This window comes from Notolepis coatsorum (genome assembly GCF_963971535.1).
Source record: "Notolepis coatsorum genome assembly, chromosome: 17".
Classification (NCBI taxonomy): Eukaryota; Metazoa; Chordata; class Actinopteri; order Aulopiformes; family Paralepididae; genus Notolepis; species Notolepis coatsorum.
The window spans coordinates 13,491,560-13,504,671 of record NC_140181.1 but is presented as its reverse complement, the minus strand read 5'-3'; the positions used below and the strand labels follow the sequence as shown (position 1 = coordinate 13,504,671).

The window sequence follows — 13,112 nt, the reverse complement described above, 5'->3', positions numbered from 1 at the left end:
TTAGCTTATCCTTGTTGATGTGCGCTTTTTCATACAGCATGCTGGCTACACGGGTATCATCGCTGCTGGTTGTTTTTCTTCGTATCCAGGGTGTGGGGTCATGAGGGGGTGAACTGATAAACCCCTCCTTCTCTCTTTTCTGATTGGTCAGGGGGTTGGGCCCTCTGTCTTTCGGGCTTCCTGACGCACTGATTGGTCAGCGCGGCATGGGGTAGGGAGAGGGGGGGGGGGGGAATTCCCTGGTCCCACGCCTTTTTTGGCCAGGTGGGTCACGGAATTCCCCCCGCCATAGAGTACGTCACTGGGCGCATTTCTATTGCTTGTGAGACTTCCATGAGTTCTTTTCAGGCTCCATGTGGTGGACCTCTGTTGTTATCAAGATGGGTTTTGCGGTGCATGTGAACTTAAACGAAAGTTCTCTGCTCTGCGCTCTGTTATATATGTCTTGAGCTTTTGGTCACGTAGCTCAATGTTACATATATCTTTTCGATTTGTTGCTCACGTGGGAAGTCTCTCTTTTATGTAGAGAGGGTTGACAGGGGTGTTGTTTTTACCTCTGTCACGTCATATGGGACCCATGTCCGTGTTTTTTGGCCGGCTTCTTGCCGTTCTCCCAGGCGGCTTGGAGGGAACGTTATCTGGGTTCTTGTTAGAATTACCATTGATATGTTTTGGGTCTCGACGTGTACATAGTGCTGGCCCTGGGTGCTTCTGTGTGGAACCACGCATGGGCTCACACGCCTTGGTTGCTCATCATTGAAACAGCGTTTTTATGGGGCAACTGGGATGGAGTTTTGTCTCTTCCAAGCGCCAGTGTACTAGGTTAGTCTCGATGAATTGTTGTTCATCTCTGGGGGGTGATAACGGAATAGATCAAAGCATTGGCAGAGGGGTCTCACGCTTTGGGGTGGGCCACCGGGCGCGGTGCTTTATGTTCTGACCGTCTTGGTGGCGCCCTCTGTGATGTTTTGGATCGACACGCGTACCTACCCCCCTCTCGGGACTGGGGATGGTGGCGTGATTGGGACACGGGACTGGTTCTGGTCGCGCCGGACCAGGTCAGTTAACCCGTTGTCCGCCGGGGCGCAGATCTGCTCTTCTGGTACCCTGGAGGACTTGTGCTTTTCGGGGGGGAAAATGCCGGGTTGGCCCGGGCGTTGCAGGGTTTGGTGTTATGGAGGTGTTTGTGGTTATGTCACTGCGTGTTATCCTTCACTATTGCTTGGTCCTTATTGTGTTGTACCTTGCACTGTGCTAAAGGAGCCTGGTCCTTCTCCATTCTTTTTTTCGCCCCTCTCTTCTCCTGCTTGGCGGGGCTGGGAGGGGGCTGTCAAGGTGGTTGTTGTACCCCTCTGGCATCCCTGTATACGTCCCGGTCCGCTGGGCCCAGGTCCGGACTCGTTCTCGTTGACCTGTTGGCCTGGGTTAACCCCTTCTTGAGAACTGAAACACTTGTACTGCTGTATAGCCGGCGTATACCCACAGTTGTGTTTTGGAGTTTTTTCTTGGGGGGTTATAGGAACAACCGCCTCCTGTTGGGTGGTGGTTGGTTTCCAGGTGTGTTGTTAGCGGAGTCGACTCTCGGGTTAGGCCGGGCTTGACCCCGTCTGCCTGCGAGTGTGCCCCTGCACCTTTCATGACGTCTGCCAATCGTGTCAGCCTTCTCTGCCCCTCTAGAGGGTGTTTTTTTTTGTGGAGGCTGCGACAATGTGCGACATGGTGCACAGCATACCGTATGCCCCTTCCGCCGGGGTGCTGTTTTCAGCAGACCCCTTTGGCGCCTGTCTAGTCCGCAGTGCTCCAGGCTCAGGTCGAGTCCTTTTTGACCTGTTACCTGGATTGAGGGATCAACCTCTCTGGGGGTTGTCTCCCCGGTGCGCTGCCCGGTTCCACTATAGGGGTGTAGCCTCTTGAGTGCTTCAGGGCGGCGTGCTGTCGGGGGGAAGGGCCTGCTCTTGGATGGGCCCTGTCGGATACGCTGGTGATGTGGGGGGTGGTGTCACTAGTGACCGCCTGGTGGGGTCTCGATGCTGCGGCGTCGTTGGCCTCACCAGGCCCCCTTTTTTCCGGGGGGTCCAGTCCCTTCCACAGGCTGGGTCCTCCTTCGCGCTCCGCTGCTACGGCCTTGCCACGGGGTTGGGTTTTTGACCTTGACCCCGTGATATTAGGGGTTGTAACAGGAGTTTTGTTTCTTACCGTTCGTTCGCTAGTGTCTTGTGGATTGCGCGCTTGTGTAGTCGTGGGTTCTTCTGTGGGAAGGTAAGTCCCACGGTGTGCTCACCCTGTACATTGAGTTGCTAAACCCTCTTCGCAGTCGGATCCGATTCCCTCCCGTCCTCCAGTAGGGGGGTCCGGGGGCTCGGGTCCTCCCCGGTTCTGATGGTTGTGGGGTGCCTCAGCGGGTACATTTGTCGAGCTTCCGCTCTGCTCAGCTCCTGTGTTCCAGTAGGCGCAGAGTGTAAGCTATGACGTAATATAACATACGGTTATCCTATAACCATAGTTATGAGTAATAGTGAGCGCTCTGCCCTGGACTCACTGAGGACCCCGTGGTCTTCGCCTTCGGTGGTGAAAGACTTGGGAAGGAGCTGTTGGTATGGCCACACCCCTGCTTATGTAGAGGAGCGGATGGGGGTGTGGCCAGGCGGATGGGTGTGTACATGTGGATAAATGTATTCAGTATCTAGGCTGATATGGGATATGTTCCAGTAGGCGCAGAGCGCTCGCTATTACTCATATAACTATAGGATAACCGTATGTTCTGCCTTCAGATCACAGTGGCTAGAGCAGGTAGTCTAGAGGTGGCTAGAGCAGGTAGTGTAGAGGTGGCTAGAGCAGGTAATCTAGAGGTGGTCAGAGCAGGTAATCTAGAGGTGGCTAGAGCAGGTAATCTAGAGGTGGCTAGAGCAGGTAATCTAGAGGTGGTTAGAGCAGGTAATCTAAAGGTGGCTAGAGGAGGTAATCTAGAGGTGGGTAGAGCAGGTAATCTAGAGGTGGTTAGAGCAGGTAATCTAGAGGTGGTTAGATGAGGTAATCTAGAGGTGGCTAGAGCAGGTAATCTAGAGGTGGTTAGAGCAGGTAATCTAGAGGTGGTTAGAGCAGGTAATCTAGAGGTGGTTAGAGCAGGTAATCTAGAGGTGGTTAGAGCAGGTAATCTAGAGGTGGTTAGAGCAGGTAATCTAGAGGTGGCTAGAGCAGGTAATCTAGAGGTGGCTAGAGCAGGTAATCTAGAGGTGGTTAGAGCAGGTAATCTAGAGGTGGTTAGAGCAGGTAATCTAGAGGTGGTTAGAGCAGGTAATCTAGAGGTGGTTAGAGCAGGTAATCTAGAGGTGGTTAGAGCAGGCAATCTAGAGGTGGTTAGAGCAGGTAATCTAGAGGTGGCTAGAGCAGGTAATCTAGATGTGGTTAGAGGAGGTAATCTAGAGGTGGTTAGAGCAGGTAATCTAGAGGTGGCTAGAGGAGGTAATCTAGAGGTGGCTAGAGCAGGTAATCTAGAGGTGGTTAGAGCAGGTAATCTAGAGGTGGCTAGAGTAGGTAATCTAGAGGTGGTTAGAGCAGGTAATCTAGAGCTGGCTAGAGGAGGTAATCTAGAGGTGGTTAGAGCAGGTAATCTAGAGGTGGTTAGAGCAGGTAATCTAGAGGTGGTTAGAGGAGGTAATCTAGAGGTGGTTAGAGGAGGTAATCTAGAGGTGGCTAGAGCAGGTAATCTAGAGGTGGCTAGAGGAGGTAATCTAGAGGTGGCTAGAGCAGGTAATCTAGAGGTGGTTAGAGCAGGTAATCTAGAGGTGGTTAGAGCAGGTAATCTAGAGGTGACTAGAGCAGGTAATCTAGAGGAGGCTAGAGCAGGTAATCTAGAGGTGGTTAGAGGAGGTAATCTAGAGGTGGCTAGAGCAGGTAATCTAGAGGTGGCTAGAGGAGGTAATCTAGAGGTGGTTAGAGGAGGTAATCTAGAGGTGGCTAGAGGAGGTAATCTAGAGGTGGCTAGAGCAGGTAATCTAGAGGTGGTTAGAGCAGGTAATCTAGAGGTGGTTAGAGCAGGTAATCTAGAGGTGGTTAGAGGAGGTAATCTAGAGGAGGCTAGAGCAGGTAATCTAGAGGTGGTTAGAGCAGGTAATCTAGAGGTGGCTAGAGCAGGTAATCTAGAGGTGGTTAGAGGAGGTAATCTAGAGGTGGTTAGAGCAGGTAATCTAGAGGTGGTTAGAGGAGGTAATCTAGAGGTGGCTAGAGCAGGTAATCTAGAGGTGGTTAGAGCAGGTAATCTAGAGGTGGTTAGAGCAGGTAATCTAGAGGTGGTTAGAGCAGGTAATCTAGAGGTGGCTAGAGCAGGTAATCTAGAGGTGGTTAGAGCAGGTAATCTAGAGGTGGCTAGAGCAGGTCATCTAGAGGTGGTTAGAGGAGGTAATCTAGAGGTGGTTAGAGCAGGTAATCTATAGGTGGTTAGAGCAGGTAATCTAGAGGTGGCTAGAGCAGGTAATCTAGAGGTGGTTAGAGGAGGTAATCTAGAGGTGGTTAGAGCAGGTAATCTAGAGGTGGTTAGAGCAGGTAATCTAGAGGTGGTTAGAGCAGGCAATCTAGAGGTGGTTAGAGGAGGTAATCTAGAGGTGGTTAGAGCAGGTAATCTAGAGATGGCTAGAGCAGGTAATCTAGAGGTGGGTAGAGCAGGTAATCTAGAGGTGGTTAGAGCAGGTAATCTAGAAGTGGTTAGAGCAGGTAATCTAGAGGTGGTTAGAGCAGGTAATCTAGAGGTGGCTAGAGCAGTTAATCTAGAGGTGACTAAAGCAGGTAATCTAGAGGTGGTTAGATCAGGTAATCTAGAGGTGGCTAGAGCAGGTAATCTAGAGGTGGTTAGAGCAGGTAATCTAGAGGTGGTTAGAGCAGGTAATCTAGAGGTGACTAGAGCAGGTAATCTAGAGGTGGGTAGAGCAGGTAATCTAGAGGTGGCTAGAGCAGTTAATCTAGGGGTGGTTAGAGCAGGTAATCTAGAGGTGGTTAGAGCAGGTAATCTAGAGGTGGGTAGAGCAGGTAATCTAGAGGTGGCTAGAGCAGGTAATCTAGAGGTGGATAGAGCAGGTAATCTAGAGGTGGCTAGAGCAGGTAATCTAGAGGTGGTTAGAGGAGGTAATCTAGAGGTGGCTAGAGCAGGTAATCTAGAGGTGGTTAGAGCAGGTAATCTAGAGGTGGTTAGAGCAGGTAATCTAGAGGTGGTTAGAGCAGGTAATCTAGAGGTGGTTAGAGCAGGTAATCTAGAGGTGGTTAGAGGAGATAATCTAGAGGTGGCTAGAGCAGGTAATCTAGAGGTGGTTAGAGGAGGTAATCTAGAGGTGGTTAGAGCAGGTAATCTAGAGGTGGTTAGAGCAGGTAATCTAGAGGTGGTTAGAGGAGGTAATCTAGAGGTGGTTAGAGCAGGTAATCTAGAGGTGGTTAGAGCAGGTAATCTAGAGGTGGCTAGAACAGGTAATCTAGAGGTGGTTAGAGGAGGTAATCTAGAGGTGGTTAGAGCAGGTAATCTAGAGGTGACTAGAGCAGGTAATCTAGAGGTGGCTAGAGCAGGTAAACTAGAGGTGGTTAGAGCAGGTAATCTAGAGGTGATTAGAGCAGGTAATCTAGAGGTGGTTAGAGCAGGTAATCTAGAGGTGGTTAGAGGAGGTAATCTAGAGGTGGGTAGAGGAGGTAATCTAGAGGTGGGTAGAGCAGGTAATCTAGAGGTGGTTAGAGCAGGTAATCTAGAGGTGGTTAGAGGAGGTAATCTAGAGGTGGGTAGAGCAGGTAATCTAGAGGTGGTTAGAGCAGGTAATCTAGAGGTCGTTAGAGGAGGTAATCTAGAGGTGGGTAGAGCAGGTAATCTAGAGGTGGTTAGAGCAGGTAATCTAGAGGTGGTTAGAGCAGGTAATCTAGAGGTGGTTAGAGCAGGTAATCTAGAGGTGGTTAGAGGAGGTAATCTAGAGGTGGTTAGAGCAGGTAATCTAGAGGTGGTTAGAGCAGGTAATCTAGAGGTGGTTAGAGCAGGTAATCTAGAGGTGGTTAGAGCAGGTAATCTAGAGGTGGTTAGAGCAGGTAATCTAGAGGTGGTTAGAGGAGGTAATCTAGAGGTGGTTAGAGCAGGTAATCTAGAGGTGGTTAGAGCAGGTAATCTAGAGGTGGTTAGAGCAGGTAATCTAGAGGTGGTTAGAGGAGGTAATCTAGAGATGGCTAGAGGAGGTAATCTAGAGGTGGTTAGAGCAGGTAATCTAGAGGTGGTTAGAGGAGGTAATCTAGAGGTGGTTAGAGGAGGTAATCTAGAGGTGGTTAGAGCAGGTAATCTAGAGGTGGTTAGAGCAGGTAATCTAGAGGTGGTTAGAGCAGGTAATCTAGAGGTGGTTAGAGCAGGTAATCTAGAGGTGGTTAGAGCAGGTAATCTAGAGGTGGCTAGAGCAGGTAATCTAGAGGTGGTTAGAGCAGGTAATCTAGAGGTGGTTAGATGAGGTAATCTAGAGGTGGTTAGAGCAGGTAATCTAGAGGTGACTAGAGGAGGTAATCTAGAGGTGGTTAGAGCAGGTAATCTAGAGGTGGTTAGAGCAGGTAATCTAGTGGTGGTTAGAGGAGGTAATCTAGAGGTGGCTAGAACAGGTAATCTAGTGGTGGTTAGATGAGGTAATCTAGAGGTGGTTAGAGCAGGTAATCTAGAGGTGGCTAGAACAGGTAATCTAGAGGTGGTTAGAGGAGGTAATCTAGAGGTGGTTAGAGCAGGTAATCTAGAGGTGGTTAGAGCAGGTAATCTAGTGGTGGTTAGATGAGGTAATCTAGAGGTGGTTAGAGCAGGTAATCTAGAGGTGGCTAGAACAGGTAATCTAGAGGTGGTTAGAGCAGGTAATCTAGAGGTGGTTAGAGCAGGTAATCTAGTGGTAGTTAGAGGAGGTAATCTAGAGGTGGTTAGAGGAGGTAATCTAGAGGTGGCTAGAGCAGGTAATCTAGAGGTGGCTAGAGCAGGTAATCTAGAGGTGGTTAGAGCAGGTAATCTAGAGGTGGGTAGAGCAGGTAATCTAGAGGTGGTTAGAGAAGGTAATCTAGAGGTGGTTAGAGCAGGTAATCTAGAGGTGGCTAGAGCACGTAATCTAGAGGAGGCTAGAGCAGGTAATCTAGAGGTGGTTAGAGCAGGTAATCTAGAGGTGGTTAGAGGAGGTAATCTAGAGGTGGTTAGAGCAGGTAATCTAGAGGTGGTTAGAGCAGGTAATCTAGAGGTGGTTAGAGCAGGTAATCTAGAGGTGGTTAGAGCAGGTAATCTAGAGGTGGCTAGAGCAGGTAATCTAGCGGTGGCTAGAGGAGGTAATCTAGAGGTGGCTAGAGGAGGTAATCTAGAGGTGGTTAGAGCAGGTAATCTAGAGGTGGCTAGAGGAGGTAATCTAGAGGTGGTTAGAGCAGGTAATCTAGAGGTGGTTAGAGCAGGTAATCTAGAGGTGGTTAGAGCAGGTAATCTAGAGGTGGCTAGAGGAGGTAATCTAGAGGTGGCTAGAGCAGGTAATCTAGAGGTGGCTAGAGCAGGTAATCTAGAGGTGGTTAGAGCAGGTAATCTAGAGGTGGTTAGAGCAGGTAATCTAGAGGTGGCTAGAGCAGGTAATCTAGAGGTGGTTAAACAGGTAATCTAGAGGAGGTAATCTAGAGGTGGTTAGAGCAGGTAATCTAGAGGTGGCTAGAGCAGGTAATCTAGAGGTGGTTAGAGGAGGTAATCTAGAGGGGGCTAGAGCAGGTAATCTAGAGGTGGCTAGAGCAGGTAATCTAGAGGTGGTTAGAGCAGGTAATCTAGAGGTGGTTAGAGGAGGTAATCTAGAGGTGGCTAGAACAGGTAATCTAGAGGTGGTTAGAGCAGGTAATCTAGAGGTGGTTAGAGCAGGTAATCTAGAGGTGGGTAGAGGAGGTAATCTAGAGGTGGCTAGAGCAGGTAATCTAGAGGTGGTTAGAGGAGGTAATCTAGAGGTGGTTAGAGGAGGTAATCTAGAGGTGGCTAGAGCAGGTAATCTAGAGGTGGCTAGAGCAGGTAATCTAGAGGTGGTTATAGCAGGTAATCTAGAGGTGGTTAGAGCAGGTAATCTAGAGGTGGTTAGAGCAGGTAATCTAGAGGTGGTTAGAGGAGGTAATCTAGAGGTGGTTAGAGCAGGTAATCTAGAGGTGGCTAGAGCAGGTAATCTAGAGGTGGCTAGAGCAGGTAATCTAGAGGTGGTTAGAGGAGGTAATCTAGAGGTGGTTAGAGGAGGTAATCTAGAGGTGGCTAGAGCAGGTAATCTAGAGGTGGCTAGAGGAGGTAATCTAGAGGTGGTTAGAGCAGGTAATCTAGAGGTGGGTAGAGGAGGTAATCTAGAGGTGGTTAGAGCAGGTAATCTAGAGGTGGTTAGAGCAGGTAATCTAGAGGTGGTTAGAGCAGGTAATCTAGAGGTGGCTAGAGGAGGTAATCTAGAGGTGGCTAGAGCAGGTAATCTAGAGGTGGTTAGAGCAGGTAATCTAGAGGTGGGTAGAGGAGGTAATCTAGAGGTGGTTAGAGGAGGTAATCTAGAGGTGGGTAGAGCAGGTAATCTAGAGGTGGTTAGAGCAGGTAATCTAGAGGTGGGTAGAGCAGGTAATCTAGAGGTGGCTAGAACAGGTAATCTAGAGGTGGTTAGAGCAGGTAATCTAGAGGTGGTTAGAGCAGGTAATCTAGAGGTGGTTAGAGCAGGTAATCTAGAGGTGGCTAGAGCAGGTAATCTAGAGGTGGTTAGAGCAGGTAATCTAGAGGTGGTTAGAGCAGGTAATCTAGAGGTGGCTAGAACAGGTAATCTAGAGGTGGTTAGAGCAGGTAATCTAGAGGTGGTTAGAGGAGGTAATCTAGAGGTGGTTAGAGGAGGTAATCTAGAGGTGGTTAGAGGAGGTAATCTAGAGGTGGTTAGAGCAGGTAATCTAGAGGTGGCTAGAGCAGGTAATCTAGAGGTGGCTAGAGCAGGTAATCTAGAGGTGGTTAGAGGAGGTAATCTAGAGGTGGTTAGAGCAGGTAATCTAGAGGTGGCTAGAGGAGGTAATCTAGAGGTGGTTAGATCAGGTAATCTAGAGGTGGTTAGAGCAGGTAATCTAGAGGTGGTTAGAGCAGGTAATCTAGAGGTGGTTAGAGGAGGTAATCTAGAGGTGGTTAGAGCAGGTAATCTAGAGGTGGTTAGAGCAGGTAATCTAGAGGTGACTAGAGCAGGTAATCTAGAGGTGGCTAGAGCAGGTAATCTAGAGGTGGCTAGAGCAGGTAATCTAGAGGTGACTAGAGCAGGTAATCTAGAGGTGGCTAGAGGCGTGGCCGTCTGGTAATCTGAAGGTTCCCGCTTCAACCCAGGCTCCTCCCAGCAGTAAAACACTTAAGTTGCATAGTACATTGTAGAGCGCATTTGGATAAAAGCACTATATGAATTCAGTCCATTTACCATTTTCCTCATTACCTTACTCATTTCATCCATGTTTTTATACTATTATATGTTAGATTACTGGATGCCCAGACATATAAGGCAGATTCTCAAAATGCCTTGTAAGAATGATATTATGTGGATCTACTGCCGTATGTTTTACTTAAAATGTAAGATGCGTACAGTCTGTGTGTTGGAGTTTGGCAGCAGGCCGCTGAAGCCGGCGCCGTGGAGCAGAACGCTCTGCAGGCGACACAGCTTGACCCGCGCGGTCCAGTCAGGCCGGCGCTGCCGCGGCAGGGGAACACAACTATCAATCATTCCGTTCACAACTCAGACACTTTGGAGGGAAGTTTTAGAGAAGCCTTTCTTCAAGTTTATTTCTGTAGAAGGCTTATCCAATCATAAGCAATTTTAGGCATGCCAACTCAAAACAAAAGTCACTCACAGCCAGGACGTGATTTCTCTCTCTCTCTCTCTCTCTCTCTCTCTTTCTCTGAAAAAAGCATATTCATCCATAAATTATATATTTTTTCACTCAAAGAAAGGAACTACTTTTATGAAATTGTATAGTTGTTTTCTTTGCTCTCTTTCTGAAGAAGGCATATTCAAGCATTAAGAAGTGTTTTATCTCTCTCTCTCTCTCTCTCACTCTCTCTCTCTCTCTCTCTCTCTCTCTCTCTCTGAAAAAAAGCATATTCATCCATAAATTCTTATTCTTTTCACTCAAAGAAAGGAACTACTTTCATGAAATTGTATAGTTGTTTTCTTTGTTCTCTCTCTCTCTGAAATGGTTAACACATTCATGGCAATTTGGATCCGTCTAAAATCACTGTAGACGGCCAGCACATCATAATGGACTTGCATAGTCCATGGGGCTGTTTGTAGAGCTAAATCTATACTTTATAGTATTGCTATCTGTCCATTCTCATTGTCAATTGAGACCATAAACCGTCCCTTCAAAATGGCTTAAAGAAAAAAAAAATTCATCAATACGTTCTCATTTTTTATAGCGTCTTGAATATAAGCGTTATAAGGGATATTTCCTGGAACGCGAGATACAGGGCTAATAGCTACTAACGTTAAATCCAATGGCATTACGGATATACAGAAGCTACAGTTAAAACTCAAACTGTATATGATCGGTATGATGGTCCACCACGAATGCATGAAAGGGGGGGGGGGGGGGGGGATGTCGTTTCTGATTATTGATTACCAATAACCGTGCTAGCCTCATTCGATGATCGGGTGGATGGCTATCATAACAAGCCCTGATCAGCATGTAATTTACGTGAAAAAGATCTTACCGTGGGCCGGTTGGATCCCCCAGAGCATTTCTCAGTTATCGATCGCCATCTGGTAGATCGATATGTCCATTGGCTGATGATATATTCCTTTACTGCGTAGTGAATTCGGCGTCGCAAAAGGTATTTCAAGCTACAGGCTACACATATAGAATCCAGCTAACTGGAAACTACATTGAAAGTCAAAAAAAAGAATGCACCGTTCTGCCACAGGGCACACTGCATTATCGGGACAGCGCCCCTAAGAGTATCTGGCCGGTAATGCACTTTCCAGAATTCGAAGAGGAGGGTAGATCTGCAGTGCCGCTCGGTGACATTGAGTAGGTTATTACAATGGAATAAAAGCCAAAAAAACCTTGCCACGGACATGTCCGTGGTTGGTCCTCAACCGGTGGATTCGAAACACGGATTTATCCGTGGCCTGTCCCGAATGTGTTAAGCATTACATCACATGCAGGAGTGCGTTATGAGAATTAGACCATGCCTAGGGGTGGTCGTTAGACCCCTTTAGACCGTTAGACCCCCCTAGTGGTCGTTAGACCCCCCTAGCCATGGTCTAATTCTCATAACGCACGACTACAAGTGGTGTAATGCTTTTATACAACTGGCACATTCATCCAACCTTATTGCTATACAATAAACACACATTAATTGAAGATTTATTGACAAAACCATCTGCAGAAAAAGTAGTAAAAAAATAAAATAAGAGACGTTGCCTCCGTGTGTAGAAGCAGCGCTGTTTCAAAGCATTCCATCTAAGAATGAAGTGATTGATTGATTGATTGAAAATTTGATTACAGATAGACAGTGCTTACATCTTTATACAATTGTCCTCCTATAGGAGGCAAAAAAAAAATTTGAACCTACTTTCTATAGAAGTAGCTCGGAGGTGCGCTGTTTTAAGTGAGTGTGTGTTATTGGATTGATTGATTGATTGATTGAAAATGTTATTAATGTCCGCCTTGTTTCAAACTGGTTATGATTTGGCCCTCTTTCGAAGTCGGTTATGCTTAGAGTTTGGAATCAGGGCTGGTGGTCTATCGCCCTGCTCTAAAGATAAACTCTAAGCATAACCCACTTCGAAAGAGGGCCTAAGCATAACCAGTTCGAAACAAGGCGGACATTAATACAATTTGTTGACAGAGTCACCTGGGGAGCAACAATAATAGGTTCATGACGACAAGGTCCTTCTTTAGCCTTTAATCGGCGCGGTTTATTTCACATAGCTTATGAGACCTTCTCTCTGTGAGAGGCGACGGAGGAAGAGACAGAGGGGGAGGGAACACCCCTTAAATACCTTCTTACCTGACGTCAGCTACAATAGCTACGTCTCCTTCCGCCTATAGCGCCCTCTTGTGGAACAGTTAAGCAGTTACATGCAATCATATATAACACATAAACTCAACACAATTTTCAATCAATCAATCAATCATTCCAATAACACACGCTCACTTCATTCTTAGATGGCATGCACCTCCGAGCTGCTTCAAAGCATGCCGTCTAACAGTGAAGTGAGCTTGTGTTATTGGTTTGATTGATTGATTGCTTGACAATTTTATTCACAGTGAAATGAGAGTGTCCTTTTGACGAATGGCATCTAACAACAGACTTCCCACGATTTAGATTTTGTTCCACAATGACCCACCAATTACATAATCCAACATTGTCTAAGAAACTAACACATTCCACATGACAGAATCGTTTTTAATGAGTCGTTATGAGGCTATCAACACATCCATTCGTAAAGAGTATTGTCCGCCATCTTGGTTTTTCCTAAAAACTCGAACTGGCGGAGTAATAATAATAATAATAATAATAACTTTATTTGTATAGCACTTTTCATACAGAGGTTGCAGTTCAAATTGCTTCACAACAGTAAAAAATACAGGCATGAGCGAGCATTGTAGTGATTGTAATTCGGTTGGGGGCTGGTTCTGGGATCACGAGCGTGTGTTATGAGAAATAACCACGTCTAACTTGACTGTTTCAGAATCAAGAAATTTGCATGCCATTGTATAACTGCATTTATATAGAGCTTTTATCCAAAGCGCTTTACACTTTGTTCCTCACATTTGACCCATTCACTCACACATTCACACACCGACGGCGGAGGCAACCATGCAAGGTGCCGACCTGCTCATCGGGAGCAATTAGAGGTTAAGTGTCTTGCTCAAGGACACTTCGACACGCTGCCCGGGAGGAGCGGGAATCGAACCGGGAACCTCCGGATTACCAGACGACTGCTCTACCTCCCAAGCCACTGTCACCCCTCTCTCTGAAGAGGGCATATTCAAGCAGTTCTAGGTGTGGGATCTCAAGTCACTCCACTCCGAGATATGTTTTCTTCTTCTGAAGAAGAATGCTTCATCTTTCATCATTGCATCATCCATAAGCAATAGGGACCTTTTCATGGCAGCCC

The 13,112-nt window shown here is 47.1% G+C and overlaps 1 protein-coding gene across 1 annotated transcript in view; it reads left to right on the top strand.

Moving 5' to 3' along the window:
• The window catches only part of LOC311243473 (synaptotagmin-1-like), a gene marked incomplete at both ends in the record, with an annotated part of 72,055 nt that overhangs the window by 42,825 nt on the left and 16,118 nt on the right, over positions 1 to 13,112 (top strand). The gene's annotated exons all lie outside the window — the stretch shown is intronic.